Here is a 13,835-nt window from a genome sequence, read left to right as displayed (position 1 = left end):
TCCATACTAGAAGACGAAAAAATAGATTTTTATCTTTTGGACAAAATAATCAAGATGCTTTACATATATACAAATAACCGCATCTTTTTTTAAGATGACTATTTTACAAGTTAAACTGGAAAACACAAACACAAAAAAGTATTTAATATGCAATACTCAGACTCCTTTTATAGCGTTTGTCACAGTTAAACATTCCCTCTTTGAAACATTTTCTTTAACTTTACTGACTCTGTATTTCTGTTTTTCTTTTCTTTTGAGGCAGTCTCACTCTGTCACCCAGGCTGGACTGCAGTGGCACAATCATAGCTCACTTCAACTTAAAGCTCCTGGGCTCAAGAGATCCTCCTGCCTTAGCCTTCCAAATAGCTGGGATTACAGGCATAAACCACCATGCCCGGCTAATATATTTTTTTAAAGATGGGGTCTCACTATGTTGCCCCGGCTATGTTCTTTTGGTTTGTTTCCTATTTCTTTGATTGTCTCTTCTAACTTCCTTAGCTGATTCCTCTTCTTCTATCTTTCTTCCGAATTTGGCTTTGGTCTTCTTAGCTAAAACTCATCTACGTTCATGGCTGCAACTTCCTATCTACACAATAAATATGCCCTAATTTATACTTCCAGAATCCACTTCTCTTTTAAACTCCAGTTCTATTTTTCTAATTGTCTAATAATATTTCAATTTATATATTATCACAGGTACCTCAAATTCAACATATCTAAAATCTAATTAATAACTTTAACTCCTGTATTCCTTTAAAGTCATCACCAACTCCCTTGGACCACACTTGGTAAAACTGCCTTCAATTTGACGGGCTAAATTAGAGCCTCTGATTCCAAAATCAGTCTTTAATTTCTGTTCATGATACTTCCAAAATATTAATGTTATTTTGTTTCACCATATATTTGGACATTCAGGTGGTCTATAGTTCCCTCACTATCTCTGCTGCTCTTCTTCCAAACAGCTATTTATCTGTCAAGACCAAGATCAAGCTCTTGCCACTTCCTTGGAAAATATCCCCCTGTCTCAACAGGTAAGGTTAAATAAAATAGTCTACATGAAGTTCTCTAATAATAAAATAATAATAGCAATAATAATAATTCCTCCTTCCTTACATTCCTCCTCCACTTGTCTCTACTGTATTTTATCAGTTTTTCTAAAGTATATCATAGTAAATATATTACATGTCTACTTGATTGGACTATCAGTTGAGGCCACAAAAACCAGACCTTATTTATTTTTGTATTCCAGTATCTGCAACACAGATTAAATAAACTCTATAAACATTAAGTACCTCATCACTGCAACTAAAATCTGACACCTGTATGGGACACAAGATTTCCAAATTTTGATGCCCATCAAGACAAAGTCAAAAATAAAAGTCCACTTGATTTTGCACCTGCTTATCCAGAAATAATTGTAACCATATGATATTAAGCAAATCATAAGTCTAAGTGCCTATTTCACCAAGTATAAGATAGAGTTAGTAATCCTTTAAGTTCCCAGAAATGTTTTATCCTATTTTTAAAATATCTTTGGACATGTATAATTCAAATGCTAAAATTATAAACTTATAAACAACCTCTCAAAATTAGGAATGATAACTAAGTACCCAAAAGTTACTATTTGGAGATAAGCCAGCAAGTACTTCAAGTTAATATCAACCCAGCTTTGTAATGTGTCTGTTAACTAGTATTTCAATGTAGCAATTAACAACCTCTAAACAAAACTAATGCTCTCTGTACTTTTTGCGCAATACAATTGGATGTAACAAGATGAAAAACAGTTATAAGCACAAATAGAAAAAATACTTCAAATAAATAGTTATTAATATTTTCTATGTGGAAGAGTATATTTAAAATAAGGACCAAAAAGCAACCTAATATACATTGCTTTATTTGTTTATCCTAGCTATTTTAGTTAAGACCCCAATACTAGCATGTAGTAACTTTCCATCCTGTTCCCCATATGAAACTAGTGAATCAGAATACAATAGAATAGAGTACTTTGGCACACACTTCGTTGTTTTTCATTGCTCAGCTGAAATTTAGTTGTAGGTTGTTAAATCTTTTCCAATCGCTGAGCAAGGCAAATCCACAGTATTTAAACTAGGGATTTTCAAGAGTTGGGGATTAGAGAACTCCATTATATGACTTTGCAACACAAGTAAATAAACAAAAAATAAAAGCTCTTTTGGTGCCACCTACCCTTCAATTTACAGTAGGAAAGATACAGCAATGGCTCCCTGTATATAAATCCACATCAGTTAAGGAAATTAGAAAAGATGGTGTCATTCAGTACTCTGTTTAATATTTTTTTTTAAAGTAAACTATATCTGCAGGGAAACACTGACATTATAGGGGACAAGTTTGGGATTACAATGCATACTACATTCCACCATCATGTTATTAATGAAAAAGGTTAAGTATTTATAAAAAGTAATTATTATTGTAAAACTGATTTACGAGATTATAATTAAGGCAGAACTCCATAAACCAAAACCTAATTCTCAGTTTGGTTAAAAATAATAAAGACTTAACAGCACTACAAAGTCATTATACAAAATAAATTCAATCTTAAACTTTAATGCCTGCTTCAGCCATGGAATGTAGAGATCAAAAAGTTTCCCTTGAAACTACTGGTACTACCTAGAGTAGGCATGTATGATATCAACTATTCAAAGCACAGTTACAAAATAAACAGAATTCTGCCTACAACATTGGGTAGCAAGTAGTGGGCCTATCATAAGGTTGTGAAACGTAAATTTTAAAATGTAAATGCATAGTTTTGTGGTATAAATGTTTTTTAAAGGATATTTTGATCCAATGTCTCCAAAAAACTTTCTGTTAATACATGCTGAGAAATGGTTGCTGAATAGTTTTTTTCAAGATCACACGCACTTAACAAATCATCTTTAAAGACCAAGTTGTATGAATAGAATATTGGTAAATCAGTTAGTTATTTACAGTTGCTATTCTACATCTGGCAATACTAACTATATCTTAGATTCCTTTTCTGTTTTAAAAAATTTACCTAAGTAGGAATCTTCAGGCCTTATCAGTCCTGATATTATCAATAAACCTAGAATTGTCTAAAATACAATGGGATAATAAGCAGATATACTGACCACTTTGGCCAAAATCTTATTAATCTTATTTTTTAATTAAGATGCCATTTTTAAGGTCCTACTACATCCTAAATATAATTTCATTTAATTTTGAGCCATACATGAACTGTGGGAGAAAATTATTATTAGTCCCACTTTACAGATAAGAAACCTGAGGCTCAGAAAAATAAGAGACATGCCCAAGTCCACACAGCTACTAAGTGCTAGATATTAGGATTTGACTACAAAGTTCACACCTTTATATCAAAACTGGCCTATTTGTTACATAAAAGAAAGATATCTGACTGTCCATTTATTATATGAGGACACTGCGTGTATAGATTTAAAAATTAATGTGAAAAGTAACATTTATTTATAAGGCCATGCAGAATAAATTGGTATATGCTAATAATACCCATTTCCTCAATTTACCATTTTTCTTAGAACACTAAATAAATTAGGGAGTACTGTGCTTTCCTCACACTACAGACATGGTATACTGCCATACTAACCATAGATCACAGCATATGAAATATACTATGCACTGTTTTTAGAAGCTGAGTACTATACTTAAACTCCAATATAAATTCTAGTCTTGTTTGGAAAGTACTGATGCTTCCGCTGCCGTTGAGAAATAAGATCATATGAAGTGAAATGATGAAATGAAAAGACCATATTTGAATTTACCTTGTGTATATTTCCCATATGATAACCAGATAAAATTTCATCTCAATTTCCAACTTCAAAACATTACAAAGTTAGGATTTCTTGAAACCCAATACTGCTTGTAAGTAAACTGCTCACACTGACTAAATGATAGATGAAGAGAAACATACAGGAAACATCGGGGAGTAAGAAATAAAACACCTATGACTCAAGTGGTGAAAGACATTTCACGTTCCACCTATCTGGTTGCACTATTAAGGAAAAATTAAAACGAAAATATCAAAAAACTAGAAGCTAGGAGAGTTCCAACATATCTTGCATTTCATGCCTTCTTTTTATAACTAACTTTTTTTTTTTGGTCTATTTGAGGGATTTCTCAAAACAAACACAATTTAACATTCAGATGGGCTAAAGCTGTCCAGGTAATAGGTGTCTGTGATTACTTTAGTCATGTAACTGTCCTTTCCGTAGCTTTGACTAAAACACCAACAATGAAAACCTTGTGCCACCGGGTGTAGGGGGCAAATCGTCTTGAAAGCCTCCCACCGCCTGGCACCAGGTGCTGGGGCAGAGCCAAGGGGAGCTGTGTACTTAGCTCCTTTTTTGGCGATGGCTTTGGTCTCGACCACTTGCCTCTCCGTCGGGCTGCCCCGGCCCCCTACACTTTCCTTCCCCTCATCCGACGCGCTCGCTCCCATCCCACTCCCATTCAGGGTCCACAGGGTACTAAAGGGGCCCTGAGAGATTTCCCGACCCACCTCAGAGCTTCTCTCCCTCGCCTCAACTTTCCCGGGGTCGGGCCTGGGAGACGGCGCCCACTCGCCTCCTCCACACCACGGGGCCCGACTTCCGTCCCCCAGTGTCGCTCATCCTCCCCAGCCACTTACCGACTCAAGATCCACGAGGATTTCGGGGCAGCAGCGTCGCCGCGCTCAGCCCAGACGCGGAGGCCGAGCGCCCTGCTGCCCGTCGGGGAACGGCTCCTGCCGCTGGTCCGCTGGCTGACCGCGGTGGCGGCGCCAGGGGGCGGGGGGCGGGGGGCGGGGCGCGGGGGGCGGGGCGGGCCCAGGGCGGGCGCGGGGCGTGGCCTCGGGCGCGGATCCTCTAGAGCAGCGGCACGCCCGCCGGGGTAGAACCGTTAAAAGGGTGGCGCGCGCTTCCCCGGGAGAGCTGGGCGCTTGGGGTTGGAGCGGCGCCGCCGGGAGCTGGTCGTCTAGGGCAGGAGGCCGCGAGTTAGGCGCTGACAGGCTAGCCCTCGACGGGGCGCGCCCGCGTGAACGGCCTTGGGGGCCCCAGACAGTGGCCCTGCTTGTGCGAAGACTGCGAAACGCCAGGCGGGCCGCCTGCTGGGGGCTTGGCGGCGGGTTCCAGGCAGCGTCTGTGAGGGAGGCCGCCTCTGTGAGGGAGGCCGCCTCTGTGAGGGAGGCCGCCTCTGTGAGGGAGGCCGCCGTCGTGCTGACGACTGAGTCCACCCCACTCCTGTCCCCCGTCAGAGCTGCTGGCAGGCCCTGCTTTCCCCTTGGTGCATTTAGTGGGTGCCGGGATTCGGGTTGGCAGGGAGGAAGATGTTTGAGACATGGTTTACCTCAGACCAGGGATGCAGCGTTTCACACAGACTGCCATCCTGAAAGGAACAAAATGAATTAAGGCAACTCTATCCGAATCATTTCTTTTTAATCTTCACCTTCAATCCTTTTGCTAATTTTTCATTATCTTTGAGTGTCCCCAGAGGGGGACTGTCTGCTTGTACTGAGGGACGTGGAGGTGGCAGCCCCTCACGTCCCCAAGCACCAAAAGGACAGCTGAAAATGCACTGGCAAACACTGAACGGTTTTAGTGGGGCACTATCAGGATTTACCATTTTGTAAGGTATAAAGTTTCACAGGCACTTCCATGTATAGTTAAGTTATTGCTAGCTGTCTCCGTGAGAAATGGCTTCCAGAAACACTCCTATTATCCACTGAGACAACTCGCCTGGCATCAGAGACCTAGGGTCCAGGGTCAGAGATGGGTCATGATAAAAGGGCATCCCTTGGGGTGAGGCACCAGAAGTCTGCACAGTGGAATCAATATATTCCAACCACCAGATGTAGAAAACTTTAAGTGCATCATCTAGTCACAACAGTTTTCTTCTTCAGGAATATACTTAACAATGCAGCATGTATAATTTTATATACATCTTACAATAAAATTATTTTGCACATATTACTGTATGAAGTCAGTAGAAACTATTGTGACAAAAATGTAAATCGGGAGAATTCCAATTCAGATATTAGTAATTTATTGAGAGGAAGAGAGAAATTAGAGTAGAATAGACAGCCTCCTTGATTTTTTGATAATTGAGGAAGAAAAGTGAACCATATAAACATATCAAAACTTTTCAAAATGTCTTATTGATATGACATAAAATATTGGCATCTACAAGGATAATCTAGAATTCATACCTTTACAACAAGAACTTGACAACAAATAGGTTAATGACTTTCAGCAACTTAAAGGTTAGTCACTGCCTGAGAAAACTTGAAGTGCCCTGAAATCACAGAGTTCACATAAGAACCTCATGATGAGTTTCCCCAAATTTAGCAATACTAAAAATTAACATTACTACCAATAACAAATTGTGAAACTGCAATAACTTTTTAAGCTTTAAATAACAAAAAATATATGTTGACTATTTTTGCTTTGAAAAGAATACCACATTATTCATTATCACCAGGGAAAGTGCATTACAAAATTACTGTCAAATGATGAGGCAATACAAAAAATGAAAACTAAAAATAAAGGAAAAACATAGCAATGGTTCAGGTAGTTAATTTAAAATATCATTTCACTGAATTTCTAAAATATTTGTGGTATTTGTGATCTTTTTAAAAATCTGTAATTTGTTGTCACTGACTTTCTTATTCTAAGTAAATATTTACTTTGGTCGCCCCCCCCATCCCTGCTTCCTGCCCTGCCCCGGCCACTCAAAGAATTGGAGAATGGATTGAGAAAAAGCAACAGTGGAAATAGATATCCCAGTTAGAAGGATAATAATTTATAATGTGTCTTACTACTTATAAGTAGAGGTTTTATTTAAACTTATATTTTCATATTTTATTTAACTCCACTTTCACAGTACCTAGAACTACACACACACACATACAAACTGGTTACTTGACCTCACGGTATGTGCTGTCTAGTGAGGGTGCAGATATGCAGACAATTTCAACTCAGTAAGTTAATTGTTAAATCTGGGTGGTGCCACTGAAAGCCTAGCAACTCAGAAAGCTGAAGAGGTAGCATTATCTAATGTTTACCAAATGATTTCCTTGCCAACCTCCTGCCAATAGTCGCCTTTTATTCATTTATTCCTCAAACATTTACGAAACATTTTATGAAGGATACACTAACAAACACACAACACAGATGCTCATAATTATTGTAGGAATGTGTTAAAACAGTGGTCCCCAACATTGTTAGCACCAGGGGCTGGTTTCGTGGAAGACTGGAAGGGTGGGGTATGATTTTGGGATGAAACTGTTTCACCTCAGATCATCAGGCATTAAATTCTTATAAGGAGCACACGACCTAGATCCCTCGCATGTGCAGTTTACAATAGGGTTCACGCTCCTGTGGGCCGCTGTTGATCTGACAGGTAGCAGAGCTCAGGGAGTAATGCCAGCAATGGGGAGGGGCTGTAAATGCAGATGAAGCTTCAGTCACTCACCTGCCACTCACCTCCTGCTGTGTGGCCTGTTTCTTAACAGGCCAATGACCAGTACCAGTCTGGGGTCTGGGGGAGGGCAGTGGTTAGAAACCCCTGTGTTAAAAGCTGTAATAATGACTTAGTTTCATTCAGCTCAGTTCAGCTCAGCAAAAGAGTTGTGAAGACCTATGTTTATGTACTAGAAACTGAGGATACAAAGACAAACTGAAATACGACGAGAAAGGCTGATACACACTGAGGGTACAAAGAAAACCTGAAATATGATGAGAAAGGCTGATGCAAAATTAGCAAGAAGAGAACGCTAGCTTAATAATAGTGCCTGTATACGAAATAGAAGATAGTATATGTAGTAGAAATGTTTATGTGGAATAAAAGAAGGACTACATGGAAAGGCATAATTCTGTTGAACGGTAGGAGGGTGGAGAAGAGACATCACGAAAGGGTTCACAGGGGAGGTAATGCCTGAGCAGAATTTTTAAGGATAAAACATTTACCCACTTAGAAAAGGGTATTCCTTGCAGGTGAAAGAACAAGCCCAGAGATATACAGGAATAGAGCAGCAGCCAATATAAGAAAACATCAGTAATTCAGTATTGCAGAAACACAAAATACAAGAGACTGCCTGGTAGTGACTTGATATTAGGCTAATAAAAGATGAAGTGTCTTTTATCTCCTTTATAAGGATATGGAGAGACACTGAAGGATTTTAGTTTGGGTTTAATAGTATTCTATGACCATTTGGAAAAAAATTACTTAAATGACATGAAATATGGATTGGGAAGCAGAGTAGGCGGCAGGCAAGACAAGAAGAGAGACAGAGGAATCAGTTCAGAGGTTTACAGTAATCCAGGCAATGTTTATTGAGAGCCCTAAGTAAAGGTAGATAGTGACCATAAAGAAAGAAAAGTACACATAGCTGAGACAATAAGGAAAACTGCTAACAGTGTAGAGTGTGAGAATGAAAAGTGGAAAATAGTGATGCCAGTTATTGACTTGGGCACCCAGAGCGATATAGGAAAAAAATAAAAAAGATACTGTGATTTGCCTGAGGAGGCACAAAAGAATGGGATCTAGATTGTAGGTGAAGGGAAGGGACAAAAGCAAGAATAGGTGAAGTAGAGATTATCCAATATAAGTGGAAGGGGTCTACTGTGGAAAGCAGTAGTACTTTCAAATTTTGAGATAGCATTTCTGGGGAATGTTCACCTGAAAACAGGTGAACACTGTTGAGGAGACAGTTAAGGTGAAGATCAGAAATTTATAAAGGCATTTACCTGCGTGGTTGTGAGAGTCATTGGCAAATAAAGGAAGGGATGATAAATTGAAATAATAATAAACCTGAAGTCCTCACAGAGTGAGAGTTCTAGACAGAAGAGGTATATTTTCGAAGAGGTGTATTTTCAGACAGTGGGATAACTGAGTGTGAGAGTTGAGATGGAGTGGTTCTGAGTATAACCACTCAGCATGCCGCTGTAGAGATGAATATCAGAAGTGAAAGGAAAATAAAGGTCATTAGACTTGACGAAGAACTGTGAGTCCAGACTACAGTATTAGATAAACCATTCACATTGACATTTAAATCAGTGGCATGTGATAAGAATAAAAACCAGGTACTGAAGTCTGCATTGGTGAGGACGGAGTTAAAGGAGATCTGTGGATGGCAGACGGTAGGTAGAGGGGAAGTTTATAAAGGAGTTAGGCAGGTATATAGGAAGAAACCAGAAAAAAAAAAGAAAAAAAAAAACAAAACATGGCCTTACATAAGCTAAGGAATTCTCCGTTTCCTAAACTCTTTCTTGAGGCTTAATAACTAATAAAAATTTAATGCATTTTGGCCGAGTGCAGTGGCTCACGCCTGTAATCCCAGCACTTTGGGAGGCCGAGACGGGTGGATCACGAGGTCAGGAGATTGAGACCGTCCTGGCTAACACAGTGAAACCCCGTCTCTACTAAAAATACAAAAAGATTAGCTGGCCATGGTGGCGGGTGCCTGTAGTCCTAGCTACTCAGGAGGCTGAGGCAGGAGAATGCCATGAACCTGGGAGGCAGAGCTTGCAGTGAGCCAAGATTGCGCCACTGCACTCCAGCCTGGGCAACAGAGTGAGACTCCTTCTCAAAAAAAAATAAAATAAAATAAAATAATTAAAAAAAATAAAAAATTTAATGCATTGTCAAGATTATTTAAATGTCCAATATCTTAAGCCAAAGGTATATCTCATATGGAAATATGAGATACTGAGGCAAGGTTTTTCAGAAAAATTTATTGGAATACTGGGAACTTTTCCATAACTCTGTATATCCTACCATTATTAGCTACACATATGAACAGGCCACCCAGGGCATTCAAAATTTCATGAGAGCAATGTGTGCGATCACTTCCTATTTAATAAGTTACCTTAAATAACTCTTAGTTACAAAATTGAAAAGACTGTTAGATCAAAGACTCTCCTTCACTGTATTACAAACTAGACTTACTTCTTAAATCTTTAGCCTGATCTGATCCTTACTCTGTGAGGCCGTCCCCAAAAGAAAACAAATAGGCTCTTTATTTTTCTGTTTTTAATCTAATATTCCACTTCAAGTCAAACATACGCATGTTTAGCAAAATATAAAGAACATAGTATTTATTTAAATGTATAACTGAATATGTAAACAAATTTTAAAATTAAAAGCTTGTACAAATTTTTATTAGCGTTTTGTGCTAATAAACAATCATTTTCATAAATATTGCTATTACAAGAAAAATACAATTATGTTATTTAAAGCTCATTGCATGTCAATTTCCTCATATTTAATAGAAAATACTTCTGACTGGGTGCATACGGCTTTAATCCCAGCAGCACTTTGGGAGGCCGAGGCAGGCGGATTGCTTAAGCTCAGGAGTTCCATTCCAGCCTGGGCAAGATGGCAAAACCACTTATCTACAAATACAGAAAAAAAAAAACTATCCGGGCATGGTGGTGCACCTGTAGTCCCGGTTATTCAGGGGGTCAAAGTGGAAGGACTTCTTGAGTCCCAGAGATCGAGACTGCAGTGATCGAGAGGTTGAGGCCGCAGTCTGCCCTGAGATTCTGCTTCTGCACTCCAGCCTGGCTGACAGAGTGAGACCTTTTTTCAAAAAAATAAAAAAAATAAAAAAAAAAAGAAAGAAAGAAAAAAGAAAATATTTTTACTTAGCCTTCCTATAATTTTATGCTAATTATAAAAAAGAAAATACATGTAATATTTTGCTACATAAACCAAAATGCTCTAAGGTTAATGTAGTTGGATATAATATCAAATTCATTAAAAATTTTAAATTATGCTTTTGCAATGACTATTTGGGGCAAATATTTTCTAATAATTCTCTTTCTACAGATGACCTACAGACAATGAACAGCAGGGGGCACAAAAATCAAAAGTTTTTCACTACAGAGTGAAACAATAAAACCTTATGTAGTGGAAAGCAGACACATTTCAGAAGCAGACAGACTGATTCTAGCTGGCTTCCTCACATATAAGCTAAGTGACCTTTAATTATTGAATCTGTCTTAGCCTCTTCAATGGCAGAATCATAACTGTGACAGATTAAATGTTAACATACATAAGGTGGCTACATAAACACTAGGGCTTTTGTCTTCGTTGCTTATTACATATGTATGTATGAGCATACCACAAACATACATACACTGAATAAATGAAAACTTAGATTTTATAGCAATTTATGCAGATCATAAACAGGGAAATGGCTGTAGAGGTTTATCATACATATGAGTACAAGTATAGCCATATCAAAACTAAACAAAAGCTAAACAAAAGGTGTACCAATATCTCACAAATCACCACTAAGGAACTTACTCATGTAACCAAATACCACCTGTACCCCAATAACTTATGGGAAAAAATAAAATAAATCACAGCATTTTTCTTTATGTGAAAATATGAATGCCAAAGTGGATATAAACATGTGATATTTCCCACATGGTGTAGTACAGTGTTTCTTCTTCTCCAGGTGTGATCCAGGAAAAATCTCCAATAGAATCATGAGAGAGTGATTGTTTTGAATGCAGATTCCTGTCCTACTCAGCATCTACTTTTTCAGATCTGTGGGAGTAGCAGTTCAATTTCCTTTGGTAAAACAGAAACAAGAATGCTGTACTTGCTTCCCAGGTTCTTGTAAATACTTAAACAGCATGTACTGTGAGGTTAGCACTCTACTTGGCACATGTCAAGGTTCCTTTTTTTCTTCTAAAATAACATATATGTACTCACAAATGACTTATTCAAGAATACCTGGTCATGGTGCCATTTTTTTCTCTTCTTTTCTAAGAAGAACTAAGGCAATTTTTGCTACTTTGAACAGCAAGGGATAAACACATCATTCCTTTTCTGATTCATGGCTATGGTGTATTCTTTCAAATAACCTCTTCCCAGTTATTTTCTATGTTCCCTAGGCACCGGAAGACATGCTGCACTTAAAAAAACAAAACAAAACAAAATAACAAAAGACAACAGCTTTTACACTGTTGGTGGGACTGTAAACTAGTTCAACCATTGTGGAAGTCAGTGTGGTGATTCCTCAGGGATCTAGAACTAGAAATACCATTTGACCCAGCCATCCCATTACTGGGTATATACCCAAAGGACTATAAATCATGCTGCTATAAAGACACATGCACACATATGTTTACTGCAGCACTATTCACAATAGCAAAGACTTGGAACCAACCCAAATGTCCAACAATGATAGACTGGATGAAGAAAATGTGGCACATACACACCATGGAATACTACGCAGCCATAAAAAATGATGAGTTCATGTCCTTTGTAGGGACATGGATGAAACTGGAAACCATCATTCTCAGTAAACTATCACAGGGACAAAAAACCAAACACTGCATTCTCACTCATAGGTGGGAATTGAACAATGAGAACACATGGACACAGGAAGGGGAACATCACACTCCGGGGCCTGATGTGGGGTAGGGGGAGGGGGGAGGGACAGCATTAGGAGATATACCTAATGCTAAATGACGAGTTAATGGATGCAGCACACCAACATGGCTCATGTATACATATGTAACAAACCTGCACATTGTGCACATGTACCCTAAAACTTAAAGTATAATAATAATAATTTAAAAAAAATTTTACATGCAAAAAAAGTCTCATAAATTTGAATTTAATTAATTAAAAATTTTAGGTAACTCACCTAGGACTAAGCTTAAATATATATTCTCTGACTTTAAAGCTTAAGGTTTTATCAATGACAGTCATTGGTTTGGATTTTAATAAACTTATTTTAAAGCTTTTCAAGAGTCAAAATGAAAATTAACAAATATTGATGTAATCATCATATACTACTCATCTATTCATCAAGAGAAAACTTACTTTCCAACAATCTAGTTCAAAAATAAAGTAAAAATAATTTCTCTCTCTTCACCCAGAGATAACCACTCTTAATATTTTTGGTTTATTTTCCTTAGTTTTTTCAGTATGTACACATAAAATACATTTTCTAAAATGTGGATCATATTCTATGTATCAATTTGTGAGCCATTTCCAATTCAATAGATGAAATTTTTCATCATATTTTTGATTGCCTGCTATTTCACTGTATAGATGTGCCATAATTTATTTCACCAATCCCATGTTATTGGATTATTGGACTATATCTTTACTCTTTATTATAAACAGAAAATTGGCAATACCTTCAGGATAAATTCTTAGAAAGAGAATTACTAGATCAAAGAATATGTGGTGTGTGTGTGTTTCCAATGTCCTCAGCATTACAGGGGTATTATTGCACTTTCTACTTCTTTGTTAATATGGTAAGTGAAAAATAGTATCTCTTTGTTTTAACTTACATTCTTCAAACATTAGAAAATTGGGAGCTGGGTGTGGTGACTCACACCTGTAATCCCAGCACTTTCGGGGGACGAGGTGGGCATATCGCTTGAGCTTAGGAGTTCCAGACCAGCCTAGGCAACATAGCGAAACCCCATCTCTACACAAAAAAAAAAAAAAAAAAAAAAAATAGCCCGGCATAGTGGTGCACGCTGTGATCCCAGCTGCTTGGAAGGCTGAGGTGGGAGGATGGCTTGAACCAGGGGAGTGGAAGCTGCAGTGAGCCGAGATCACACCACTGCACTCCAGCCTGGGTGACAGAATGAGACCCTGTCTAAAAAAACAGAAAAATCGAAAAACAGTTTATGACCTATTGTAGTTATTTTGTGAATTGCTTTTTCATACTGTTAGTCCCTTCCGATATTACAGTTTTTCTACTATTTTGAAAAAAGCTTCACCAGTTTGTCTTTTGGCTTTGCTTATGGCTTTTTATCATACAGAAGTATTTTGGGGATTTTTTTGTTGTGGTT

Source organism: Nomascus leucogenys, chromosome 16 (assembly GCF_006542625.1).
Source record: "Nomascus leucogenys isolate Asia chromosome 16, Asia_NLE_v1, whole genome shotgun sequence".
NCBI lineage: Eukaryota > Metazoa > Chordata > Mammalia > Primates > Hylobatidae > Nomascus > Nomascus leucogenys.
Note: the sequence above shows the minus strand (reverse complement) of the source record.